At 33.9% G+C, this 12,691-nt stretch overlaps 9 non-coding genes across 9 annotated transcripts; 4 read left to right on the top strand and 5 right to left on the bottom strand.

Moving 5' to 3' along the window:
- Positions 1 to 373: 373 nt before the first annotated feature.
- TRNAQ-UUG (transfer RNA glutamine (anticodon UUG)) lies at positions 374 to 445 on the bottom strand. Its single transcript has one exon. It is a non-coding gene; the product is annotated as a tRNA-Gln (tRNA).
- A 1,547-nt stretch (positions 446 to 1,992) lies between these two features.
- TRNAQ-CUG (transfer RNA glutamine (anticodon CUG)) lies at positions 1,993 to 2,064 on the top strand. The gene has a single exon. It is a non-coding gene; the product is annotated as a tRNA-Gln (tRNA).
- Positions 2,065 to 2,889: 825 nt separating this feature from the next.
- On the bottom strand, positions 2,890 to 2,961 carry TRNAQ-UUG (transfer RNA glutamine (anticodon UUG)). The gene has a single exon. It is a non-coding gene; the product is annotated as a tRNA-Gln (tRNA).
- A 2,444-nt stretch (positions 2,962 to 5,405) lies between these two features.
- On the bottom strand, positions 5,406 to 5,477 carry TRNAQ-UUG (transfer RNA glutamine (anticodon UUG)). The gene has a single exon. It is a non-coding gene; the product is annotated as a tRNA-Gln (tRNA).
- A 1,547-nt stretch (positions 5,478 to 7,024) lies between these two features.
- TRNAQ-CUG (transfer RNA glutamine (anticodon CUG)) lies at positions 7,025 to 7,096 on the top strand. The gene has a single exon. It is a non-coding gene; the product is annotated as a tRNA-Gln (tRNA).
- Positions 7,097 to 7,921: 825 nt separating this feature from the next.
- TRNAQ-UUG (transfer RNA glutamine (anticodon UUG)) lies at positions 7,922 to 7,993 on the bottom strand. The gene has a single exon. It is a non-coding gene; the product is annotated as a tRNA-Gln (tRNA).
- Positions 7,994 to 9,540: 1,547 nt separating this feature from the next.
- TRNAQ-CUG (transfer RNA glutamine (anticodon CUG)) lies at positions 9,541 to 9,612 on the top strand. Its single transcript has one exon. It is a non-coding gene; the product is annotated as a tRNA-Gln (tRNA).
- Positions 9,613 to 10,437: 825 nt separating this feature from the next.
- TRNAQ-UUG (transfer RNA glutamine (anticodon UUG)) lies at positions 10,438 to 10,509 on the bottom strand. The gene has a single exon. It is a non-coding gene; the product is annotated as a tRNA-Gln (tRNA).
- Positions 10,510 to 12,056: 1,547 nt separating this feature from the next.
- Positions 12,057 to 12,128, top strand: TRNAQ-CUG (transfer RNA glutamine (anticodon CUG)). Its single transcript has one exon. It is a non-coding gene; the product is annotated as a tRNA-Gln (tRNA).
- Positions 12,129 to 12,691: the final 563 nt, after the last annotated feature.

Raw genomic sequence — 12,691 nt, 5'->3', positions numbered from 1 at the left:
ATTTCAAGATTATTATTCAAACTGCACATCTTCGGTCACCGTAATACAAAGTTTGGCTCCTCAAGTTTTGTTTTAATGAACGCTTTGCAATTAAAAAGTTCCTTGTTCCCCTTATCAATAACAGTAAGATTTTAAAAAGTAATGTCGTGCATCAGGCCCCTGTGATGAGTTTGAGAAACCAGAGTGAGTTTGTAAAATCTCTCATTATTTTGAGCCATTTAGTTTCCAGGTATTGTAAAAATTCTATTATTTGCTCACATCTAGTAAACTTTTAGAGTATAATCAATAAATTAATTTTTCACCCTACCGGTATTAGATATGTGATATTAATGAATACACTTGAAAGAAAATGATTTGGTCAAGAGTCATAAAATGGTCCCACCGAGATTTGAACTCGGATCATTGGATTCAAAGTCCAAAGTGCTAACCATTACACCATGGAACCTCCCATGTGAAAGGAGTGCAAACTGCTGCAGCAATGTGGAAATGTCAAAGTTTTTAATATTCTACTGTCAAAGAGAAACTGAATTGGATTGCTTTCCTATTCTGGTAAACTTTTGCATATTGAACTATGTTGGGGAAGGATGTTGCCCAAAAGACTCAAATAACGTTATAACTCTGTTGAACAGTGGTTTTTACGTGAGATAATATTTTTCAATGAAAGATAAGTTGCCCCCTGAGGCAAATCTCTTCTGTCAAAATGGAAAGCTCACCCTGGTACGGGAGGGTGGATGGTGTCATGGTTAGCACTCTGGACTCTGAAAACGGGGATCTGAGTACAAATTTCAGTGGGACTTATCTGAACTTTACAATTTTCTTTTCCATTCAGTTCTTAGAAGTTTTATTTGGAACAACATCACATTTACTTATAAACATGTAAAAATCAACCTGTACATATGTATCTCTGTATATATAGCTATATGTCTCTGTATATTTATAGGAAAATATAAACATATAGATTATAAAAATAAATATAATTAGTGGAGGTGAAAATCATGAACAGTTGTTGCCTCTCAGCATTTGAAACATGAGTTTCTACTTCTTTCTCTTTTATATGTCCTGAAATTGAGATAGTCACTTTTTACTCATTATTGATCCAACAATACAGTTGATGTATACAAAGCATATCATATGATTTGTGAATAAAGTTCAAAAATGAGAATTTGATCAGTACCTGTGATGCCTCCGACCAAAAGCTTATATTTTACGATTGGAGATCAACTGTTGTAAATCAGCATGAAAAACATTTTCTTTTCACGATTTCCATACTAATATAAAACAACATTTTTACTAGCTGAATGAGATCATCATTTGGGTTCCTCTGTGTTTGATTGAAGAAAACTTCTCATTCAAAATGTGCTATTTTCGCCTTATCAATAGCAGGAAAGCTTAAAAAAGTGATGCTGTGAATCACCCGTCTGAAATGCTTTTGAGAAAATCAGGATATGATTTTATAATGGCTAACTACTTTGTGAAGAAATTTGATGTCAAAGTATTGTAAAGTTTGTATTGATGTAACTTGTTCAAGCTGATGGACATTTTGAAAGCATTCAATAATTGACTCTTTCAACCTACTGGTGTTGGATTTGAGCTATCAATGAACAAAGATGAAGAAATGGAAACGCTCAAGAGTAATAAAAAAAGTCCCTCCAAGGTCTCAAATCGGATCATTGGATGCAAAGTCCAAATTGCCAACCATTGCTCTATGGAGCCACCCATGCAGGAGACAGAGACATTGCTTCTGTAGTCTGGAAATGTAGACTGTTTAATTATGCTACAGGCAAAGATGAACATTGTGATATAACTTTTATATTCTGATAAACATTTGAATATTTAACACTTTTATAGAGAATATAGCGAAAAGAATCAAATCACATTAAAGCTCTATCCACTATGACCATTCAAATGAGATATCTTTGTATCAATATAAGAGAAGGCCATCACTGATGCGCTCTCTTTTGTCTCAATGGAAAAGTCACTCTTGTGTGAGAGGGTTCCATGGTGTAATGGTTAGCACTCTGGACTCTGAATCCAGCGATCCGAGTTCAAATCTCGGTGGGACCTACTACAATTATGAGATTCACTGTTTAACTCATTTTTTAGAATTTGGTCTAGAAAAAACCTAATATCAATGTTTTATACTGATGCGTATGAACGCATAAGTATGTATAGATGCATACATAGCTTTATCCGTCTAGATAGCTGTTAGACAATATGAACATATCAATTATTCATAAACATAAATATTGAAGCTGAACCTAGAAACTGTTCTTTCACATCCACATTGTAAACATGAGTTTATTTTCCTTTCTCATCTATATGGCCAGTAATGAGATAGTTCATTTTTGCTGATTTCTTAGCTGACAACATGCTGGACTTACACAGTGCATTTCATTGTGAATTTCTTTGAAAGTGAATTTCAGATTCACACCTTTGACATGTCTTTCAAAAGATTCAACTTTATTGGTTGTGGAATTACTGTTGAAAATCAGTGTGTAAAATCTTTGTACGTCTGAATTTCAAGATTATTATTCAAACTGCACATCTTCGGTCACCGTAATACAAAGTTTGGCTCCTCAAGTTTTGTTTTAATGAACGCTTTGCAATTAAAAAGTTCCTTGTTCCCCTTATCAATAACAGTAAGATTTTAAAAAGTAATGTCGTGCATCAGGCCCCTGTGATGAGTTTGAGAAACCAGAGTGAGTTTGTAAAATCTCTCATTATTTTGAGCCATTTAGTTTCCAGGTATTGTAAAAATTCTATTATTTGCTCACATCTAGTAAACTTTTAGAGTATAATCAATAAATTAATTTTTCACCCTACCGGTATTAGATATGTGATATTAATGAATACACTTGAAAGAAAATGATTTGGTCAAGAGTCATAAAATGGTCCCACCGAGATTTGAACTCGGATCATTGGATTCAAAGTCCAAAGTGCTAACCATTACACCATGGAACCTCCCATGTGAAAGGAGCGCAAACTGCTGCAGCAATGTGGAAATGTCAAAGTTTTTAATATTCTACTGTCAAAGAGAAACTGAATTGGATTGCTTTCCTATTCTGGTAAACTTTTGCATATTGAACTATGTTGGGGAAGGATGTTGCCCAAAAGACTCAAATAACGTTATAACTCTGTTGAACAGTGGTTTTTACGTGAGATAATATTTTTCAATGAAAGATAAGTTGCCCCCTGAGGCAAATCTCTTCTGTCAAAATGGAAAGCTCACCCTGGTACGGGAGGGTGGATGGTGTCATGGTTAGCACTCTGGACTCTGAAAACGGGGATCTGAGTACAAATTTCAGTGGGACTTATCTGAACTTTACAATTTTCTTTTCCATTCAGTTCTTAGAAGTTTTATTTGGAACAACATCACATTTACTTATAAACATGTAAAAATCAACCTGTACATATGTATCTCTGTATATATAGCTATATGTCTCTGTATATTTATAGGAAAATATAAACATATAGATTATAAAAATAAATATAATTAGTGGAGGTGAAAATCATGAACAGTTGTTGCCTCTCAGCATTTGAAACATGAGTTTCTACTTCTTTCTCTTTTATATGTCCTGAAATTGAGATAGTCACTTTTTACTCATTATTGATCCAACAATACAGTTGATGTATACAAAGCATATCATATGATTTGTGAATAAAGTTCAAAAATGAGAATTTGATCAGTACCTGTGATGCCTCCGACCAAAAGCTTATATTTTACGATTGGAGATCAACTGTTGTAAATCAGCATGAAAAACATTTTCTTTTCACGATTTCCATACTAATATAAAACAACATTTTTACTAGCTGAATGAGATCATCATTTGGGTTCCTCTGTGTTTGATTGAAGAAAACTTCTCATTCAAAATGTGCTATTTTCGCCTTATCAATAGCAGGAAAGCTTAAAAAAGTGATGCTGTGAATCACCCGTCTGAAATGCTTTTGAGAAAATCAGGATATGATTTTATAATGGCTAACTACTTTGTGAAGAAATTTGATGTCAAAGTATTGTAAAGTTTGTATTGATGTAACTTGTTCAAGCTGATGGACATTTTGAAAGCATTCAATAATTGACTCTTTCAACCTACTGGTGTTGGATTTGAGCTATCAATGAACAAAGATGAAGAAATGGAAACGCTCAAGAGTAATAAAAAAAGTCCCTCCAAGGTCTCAAATCGGATCATTGGATGCAAAGTCCAAATTGCCAACCATTGCTCTATGGAGCCACCCATGCAGGAGACAGAGACATTGCTTCTGTAGTCTGGAAATGTAGACTGTTTAATTATGCTACAGGCAAAGATGAACATTGTGATATAACTTTTATATTCTGATAAACATTTGAATATTTAACACTTTTATAGAGAATATAGCGAAAAGAATCAAATCACATTAAAGCTCTATCCACTATGACCATTCAAATGAGATATCTTTGTATCAATATAAGAGAAGGCCATCACTGATGCGCTCTCTTTTGTCTCAATGGAAAAGTCACTCTTGTGTGAGAGGGTTCCATGGTGTAATGGTTAGCACTCTGGACTCTGAATCCAGCCATCCGAGTTCAAATCTCGGTGGGACCTACTACAATTATGAGATTCACTGTTTAACTCATTTTTTAGAATTTGGTCTAGAAAAAACCTAATATCAATGTTTTATACTGATGCGTATGAACGCATAAGTATGTATAGATGCATACATAGCTTTATCCGTCTAGATAGCTGTTAGACAATATGAACATATCAATTATTCATAAACATAAATATTGAAGCTGAACCTAGAAACTGTTCTTTCACATCCACATTGTAAACATGAGTTTATTTTCCTTTCTCATCTATATGGCCAGTAATGAGATAGTTCATTTTTGCTGATTTCTTAGCTGACAACATGCTGGACTTACACAGTGCATTTCATTGTGAATTTCTTTGAAAGTGAATTTCAGATTCACACCTTTGACATGTCTTTCAAAAGATTCAACTTTATTGGTTGTGGAATTACTGTTGAAAATCAGTGTGTAAAATCTTTGTACGTCTGAATTTCAAGATTATTATTCAAACTGCACATCTTCGGTCACCGTAATACAAAGTTTGGCTCCTCAAGTTTTGTTTTAATGAACGCTTTGCAATTAAAAAGTTCCTTGTTCCCCTTATCAATAACAGTAAGATTTTAAAAAGTAATGTCGTGCATCAGGCCCCTGTGATGAGTTTGAGAAACCAGAGTGAGTTTGTAAAATCTCTCATTATTTTGAGCCATTTAGTTTCCAGGTATTGTAAAAATTCTATTATTTGCTCACATCTAGTAAACTTTTAGAGTATAATCAATAAATTAATTTTTCACCCTACCGGTATTAGATATGTGATATTAATGAATACACTTGAAAGAAAATGATTTGGTCAAGAGTCATAAAATGGTCCCACCGAGATTTGAACTCGGATCATTGGATTCAAAGTCCAAAGTGCTAACCATTACACCATGGAACCTCCCATGTGAAAGGAGTGCAAACTGCTGCAGCAATGTGGAAATGTCAAAGTTTTTAATATTCTACTGTCAAAGAGAAACTGAATTGGATTGCTTTCCTATTCTGGTAAACTTTTGCATATTGAACTATGTTGGGGAAGGATGTTGCCCAAAAGACTCAAATAACGTTATAACTCTGTTGAACAGTGGTTTTTACGTGAGATAATATTTTTCAATGAAAGATAAGTTGCCCCCTGAGGCAAATCTCTTCTGTCAAAATGGAAAGCTCACCCTGGTACGGGAGGGTGGATGGTGTCATGGTTAGCACTCTGGACTCTGAAAACGGGGATCTGAGTACAAATTTCAGTGGGACTTATCTGAACTTTACAATTTTCTTTTCCATTCAGTTCTTAGAAGTTTTATTTGGAACAACATCACATTTACTTATAAACATGTAAAAATCAACCTGTACATATGTATCTCTGTATATATAGCTATATGTCTCTGTATATTTATAGGAAAATATAAACATATAGATTATAAAAATAAATATAATTAGTGGAGGTGAAAATCATGAACAGTTGTTGCCTCTCAGCATTTGAAACATGAGTTTCTACTTCTTTCTCTTTTATATGTCCTGAAATTGAGATAGTCACTTTTTACTCAGTATTGATCCAACAATACAGTTGATGTATACAAAGCATATCATATGATTTGTGAATAAAGTTCAAAAATGAGAATTTGATCAGTACCTGTGATGCCTCCGACCAAAAGCTTATATTTTACGATTGGAGATCAACTGTTGTAAATCAGCATGAAAAACATTTTCTTTTCACGATTTCCATACTAATATAAAACAACATTTTTACTAGCTGAATGAGATCATCATTTGGGTTCCTCTGTGTTTGATTGAAGAAAACTTCTCATTCAAAATGTGCTATTTTCGCCTTATCAATAGCAGGAAAGCTTAAAAAAGTGATGCTGTGAATCACCCGTCTGAAATGCTTTTGAGAAAATCAGGATATGATTTTATAATGGCTAACTACTTTGTGAAGAAATTTGATGTCAAAGTATTGTAAAGTTTGTATTGATGTAACTTGTTCAAGCTGATGGACATTTTGAAAGCATTCAATAATTGACTCTTTCAACCTACTGGTGTTGGATTTGAGCTATCAATGAACAAAGATGAAGAAATGGAAAAGCTCAAGAGTAATAAAAAAAGTCCCTCCAAGGTCTCAAATCGGATCATTGGATGCAAAGTCCAAATTGCCAACCATTGCTCTATGGAGCCACCCATGCAGGAGACAGAGACATTGCTTCTGTAGTCTGGAAATGTAGACTGTTTAATTATGCTACAGGCAAAGATGAACATTGTGATATAACTTTTATATTCTGATAAACATTTGAATATTTAACACTTTTATAGAGAATATAGCGAAAAGAATCAAATCACATTAAAGCTCTATCCACTATGACCATTCAAATGAGATATCTTTGTATCAATATAAGAGAAGGCCATCACTGATGCGCTCTCTTTTGTCTCAATGGAAAAGTCACTCTTGTGTGAGAGGGTTCCATGGTGTAATGGTTAGCACTCTGGACTCTGAATCCAGCGATCCGAGTTCAAATCTCGGTGGGACCTACTACAATTATGAGATTCACTGTTTAACTCATTTTTTAGAATTTGGTCTAGAAAAAACCTAATATCAATGTTTTATACTGATGCGTATGAACGCATAAGTATGTATAGATGCATACATAGCTTTATCCGTCTAGATAGCTGTTAGACAATATGAACATATCAATTATTCATAAACATAAATATTGAAGCTGAACCTAGAAACTGTTCTTTCACATCCACATTGTAAACATGAGTTTATTTTCCTTTCTCATCTATATGGCCAGTAATGAGATAGTTCATTTTTGCTGATTTCTTAGCTGACAACATGCTGGACTTACACAGTGCATTTCATTGTGAATTTCTTTGAAAGTGAATTTCAGATTCACACCTTTGACATGTCTTTCAAAAGATTCAACTTTATTGGTTGTGGAATTACTGTTGAAAATCAGTGTGTAAAATCTTTGTACGTCTGAATTTCAAGATTATTATTCAAACTGCACATCTTCGGTCACCGTAATACAAAGTTTGGCTCCTCAAGTTTTGTTTTAATGAACGCTTTGCAATTAAAAAGTTCCTTGTTCCCCTTATCAATAACAGTAAGATTTTAAAAAGTAATGTCGTGCATCAGGCCCCTGTGATGAGTTTGAGAAACCAGAGTGAGTTTGTAAAATCTCTCATTATTTTGAGCCATTTAGTTTCCAGGTATTGTAAAAATTCTATTATTTGCTCACATCTAGTAAACTTTTAGAGTATAATCAATAAATTAATTTTTCACCCTACCGGTATTAGATATGTGATATTAATGAATACACTTGAAAGAAAATGATTTGGTCAAGAGTCATAAAATGGTCCCACCGAGATTTGAACTCGGATCATTGGATTCAAAGTCCAAAGTGCTAACCATTACACCATGGAACCTCCCATGTGAAAGGAGCGCAAACTGCTGCAGCAATGTGGAAATGTCAAAGTTTTTAATATTCTACTGTCAAAGAGAAACTGAATTGGATTGCTTTCCTATTCTGGTAAACTTTTGCATATTGAACTATGTTGGGGAAGGATGTTGCCCAAAAGACTCAAATAACGTTATAACTCTGTTGAACAGTGGTTTTTACGTGAGATAATATTTTTCAATGAAAGATAAGTTGCCCCCTGAGGCAAATCTCTTCTGTCAAAATGGAAAGCTCACCCTGGTACGGGAGGGTGGATGGTGTCATGGTTAGCACTCTGGACTCTGAAAACGGGGATCTGAGTACAAATTTCAGTGGGACTTATCTGAACTTTACAATTTTCTTTTCCATTCAGTTCTTAGAAGTTTTATTTGGAACAACATCACATTTACTTATAAACATGTAAAAATCAACCTGTACATATGTATCTCTGTATATATAGCTATATGTCTCTGTATATTTATAGGAAAATATAAACATATAGATTATAAAAATAAATATAATTAGTGGAGGTGAAAATCATGAACAGTTGTTGCCTCTCAGCATTTGAAACATGAGTTTCTACTTCTTTCTCTTTTATATGTCCTGAAATTGAGATAGTCACTTTTTACTCATTATTGATCCAACAATACAGTTGATGTATACAAAGCATATCATATGATTTGTGAATAAAGTTCAAAAATGAGAATTTGATCAGTACCTGTGATGCCTCCGACCAAAAGCTTATATTTTACGATTGGAGATCAACTGTTGTAAATCAGCATGAAAAACATTTTCTTTTCACGATTTCCATACTAATATAAAACAACATTTTTACTAGCTGAATGAGATCATCATTTGGGTTCCTCTGTGTTTGATTGAAGAAAACTTCTCATTCAAAATGTGCTATTTTCGCCTTATCAATAGCAGGAAAGCTTAAAAAAGTGATGCTGTGAATCACCCGTCTGAAATGCTTTTGAGAAAATCAGGATATGATTTTATAATGGCTAACTACTTTGTGAAGAAATTTGATGTCAAAGTATTGTAAAGTTTGTATTGATGTAACTTGTTCAAGCTGATGGACATTTTGAAAGCATTCAATAATTGACTCTTTCAACCTACTGGTGTTGGATTTGAGCTATCAATGAACAAAGATGAAGAAATGGAAAAGCTCAAGAGTAATAAAAAAAGTCCCTCCAAGGTCTCAAATCGGATCATTGGATGCAAAGTCCAAATTGCCAACCATTGCTCTATGGAGCCACCCATGCAGGAGACAGAGACATTGCTTCTGTAGTCTGGAAATGTAGACTGTTTAATTATGCTACAGGCAAAGATGAACATTGTGATATAACTTTTATATTCTGATAAACATTTGAATATTTAACACTTTTATAGAGAATATAGCGAAAAGAATCAAATCACATTAAAGCTCTATCCACTATGACCATTCAAATGAGATATCTTTGTATCAATATAAGAGAAGGCCATCACTGATGCGCTCTCTTTTGTCTCAATGGAAAAGTCACTCTTGTGTGAGAGGGTTCCATGGTGTAATGGTTAGCACTCTGGACTCTGAATCCAGCGATCCGAGTTCAAATCTCGGTGGGACCTACTACAATTATGAGATTCACTGTTTAACTCATTTTTTAGAATTTGGTCTAGAAAAAACCTAATATCAATGTTTTATACTGATGCGTATGAACGCATAAGTATGTATAGATGCATACATAGCTTTATCCGTCTAGATAGCTGTTAGACAATATGAACATATCAATTATTCATAAACATAAATATTGAAGCTGAACCTAGAAACTGTTCTTTCACATCCACATTGTAAACATGAGTTTATTTTCCTTTCTCATCTATATGGCCAGTAATGAGATAGTTCATTTTTGCTGATTTCTTAGCTGACAACATGCTGGACTTACACAGTGCATTTCATTGTGAATTTCTTTGAAAGTGAATTTCAGATTCACACCTTTGACATGTCTTTCAAAAGATTCAACTTTATTGGTTGTGGAATTACTGTTGAAAATCAGTGTGTAAAATCTTTGTACGTCTGAATTTCAAGATTATTATTCAAACTGCACATCTTCGGTCACCGTAATACAAAGTTTGGCTCCTCAAGTTTTGTTTTAATGAACGCTTTGCAATTAAAAAGTTCCTTGTTCCCCTTATCAATAACAGTAAGATTTTAAAAAGTAATGTCGTGCATCAGGCCCCTGTGATGAGTTTGAGAAACCAGAGTGAGTTTGTAAAATCTCTCATTATTTTGAGCCATTTAGTTTCCAGGTATTGTAAAAATTCTATTATTTGCTCACATCTAGTAAACTTTTAGAGTATAATCAATAAATTAATTTTTCACCCTACCGGTATTAGATATGTGATATTAATGAATACACTTGAAAGAAAATGATTTGGTCAAGAGTCATAAAATGGTCCCACCGAGATTTGAACTCGGATCATTGGATTCAAAGTCCAAAGTGCTAACCATTACACCATGGAACCTCCCATGTGAAAGGAGCGCAAACTGCTGCAGCAATGTGGAAATGTCAAAGTTTTTAATATTCTACTGTCAAAGAGAAACTGAATTGGATTGCTTTCCTATTCTGGTAAACTTTTGCATATTGAACTATGTTGGGGAAGGATGTTGCCCAAAAGACTCAAATAACGTTATAACTCTGTTGAACAGTGGTTTTTACGTGAGATAATATTTTTCAATGAAAGATAAGTTGCCCCCTGAGGCAAATCTCTTCTGTCAAAATGGAAAGCTCACCCTGGTACGGGAGGGTGGATGGTGTCATGGTTAGCACTCTGGACTCTGAAAACGGGGATCTGAGTACAAATTTCAGTGGGACTTATCTGAACTTTACAATTTTCTTTTCCATTCAGTTCTTAGAAGTTTTATTTGGAACAACATCACATTTACTTATAAACATGTAAAAATCAACCTGTACATATGTATCTCTGTATATATAGCTATATGTCTCTGTATATTTATAGGAAAATATAAACATATAGATTATAAAAATAAATATAATTAGTGGAGGTGAAAATCATGAACAGTTGTTGCCTCTCAGCATTTGAAACATGAGTTTCTACTTCTTTCTCTTTTATATGTCCTGAAATTGAGATAGTCACTTTTTACTCATTATTGATCCAACAATACAGTTGATGTATACAAAGCATATCATATGATTTGTGAATAAAGTTCAAAAATGAGAATTTGATCAGTACCTGTGATGCCTCCGACCAAAAGCTTATATTTTACGATTGGAGATCAACTGTTGTAAATCAGCATGAAAAACATTTTCTTTTCACGATTTCCATACTAATATAAAACAACATTTTTACTAGCTGAATGAGATCATCATTTGGGTTCCTCTGTGTTTGATTGAAGAAAACTTCTCATTCAAAATGTGCTATTTTCGCCTTATCAATAGCAGGAAAGCTTAAAAAAGTGATGCTGTGAATCACCCGTCTGAAATGCTTTTGAGAAAATCAGGATATGATTTTATAATGGCTAACTACTTTGTGAAGAAATTTGATGTCAAAGTATTGTAAAGTTTGTATTGATGTAACTTGTTCAAGCTGATGGACATTTTGAAAGCATTCAATAATTGACTCTTTCAACCTACTGGTGTTGGATTTGAGCTATCAATGAACAAAGATGAAGAAATGGAAAAGCTCAAGAGTAATAAAAAAAGTCCCTCCAAGGTCTCAAATCGGATCATTGGATGCAAAGTCCAAATTGCCAACCATTGCTCTATGGAGCCACCCATGCAGGAGACAGAGACATTGCTTCTGTAGTCTGGAAATGTAGACTGTTTAATTATGCTACAGGCAAAGATGAACATTGTGATATAACTTTTATATTCTGATAAACATTTGAATATTTAACACTTTTATAGAGAATATAGCGAAAAGAATCAAATCACATTAAAGCTCTATCCACTATGACCATTCAAATGAGATATCTTTGTATCAATATAAGAGAAGGCCATCACTGATGCGCTCTCTTTTGTCTCAATGGAAAAGTCACTCTTGTGTGAGAGGGTTCCATGGTGTAATGGTTAGCACTCTGGACTCTGAATCCAGCGATCCGAGTTCAAATCTCGGTGGGACCTACTACAATTATGAGATTCACTGTTTAACTCATTTTTTAGAATTTGGTCTAGAAAAAACCTAATATCAATGTTTTATACTGATGCGTATGAACGCATAAGTATGTATAGATGCATACATAGCTTTATCCGTCTAGATAGCTGTTAGACAATATGAACATATCAATTATTCATAAACATAAATATTGAAGCTGAACCTAGAAACTGTTCTTTCACATCCACATTGTAAACATGAGTTTATTTTCCTTTCTCATCTATATGGCCAGTAATGAGATAGTTCATTTTTGCTGATTTCTTAGCTGACAACATGCTGGACTTACACAGTGCATTTCATTGTGAATTTCTTTGAAAGTGAATTTCAGATTCACACCTTTGACATGTCTTTCAAAAGATTCAACTTTATTGGTTGTGGAATTACTGTTGAAAATCAGTGTGTAAAATCTTTGTACGTCTGAATTTCAAGATTATTATTCAAACTGCACATCTTCGGTCACCGTAATACAAAGTTTGGCTCCTCAAGTTTTGTTTTAATGAACGCTTTGCAATTAAAAAGTTCCTTGTTCCCC

Source organism: Triturus cristatus, chromosome 5_2 (genome assembly GCF_964204655.1).
Source record: "Triturus cristatus chromosome 5_2, aTriCri1.1, whole genome shotgun sequence".
Lineage (NCBI taxonomy): Eukaryota > Metazoa > Chordata > Amphibia > Caudata > Salamandridae > Triturus > Triturus cristatus.
The sequence above is the reverse complement of the archived record's forward strand: the minus strand, read 5'-3'. Positions and strand labels throughout refer to the sequence as shown.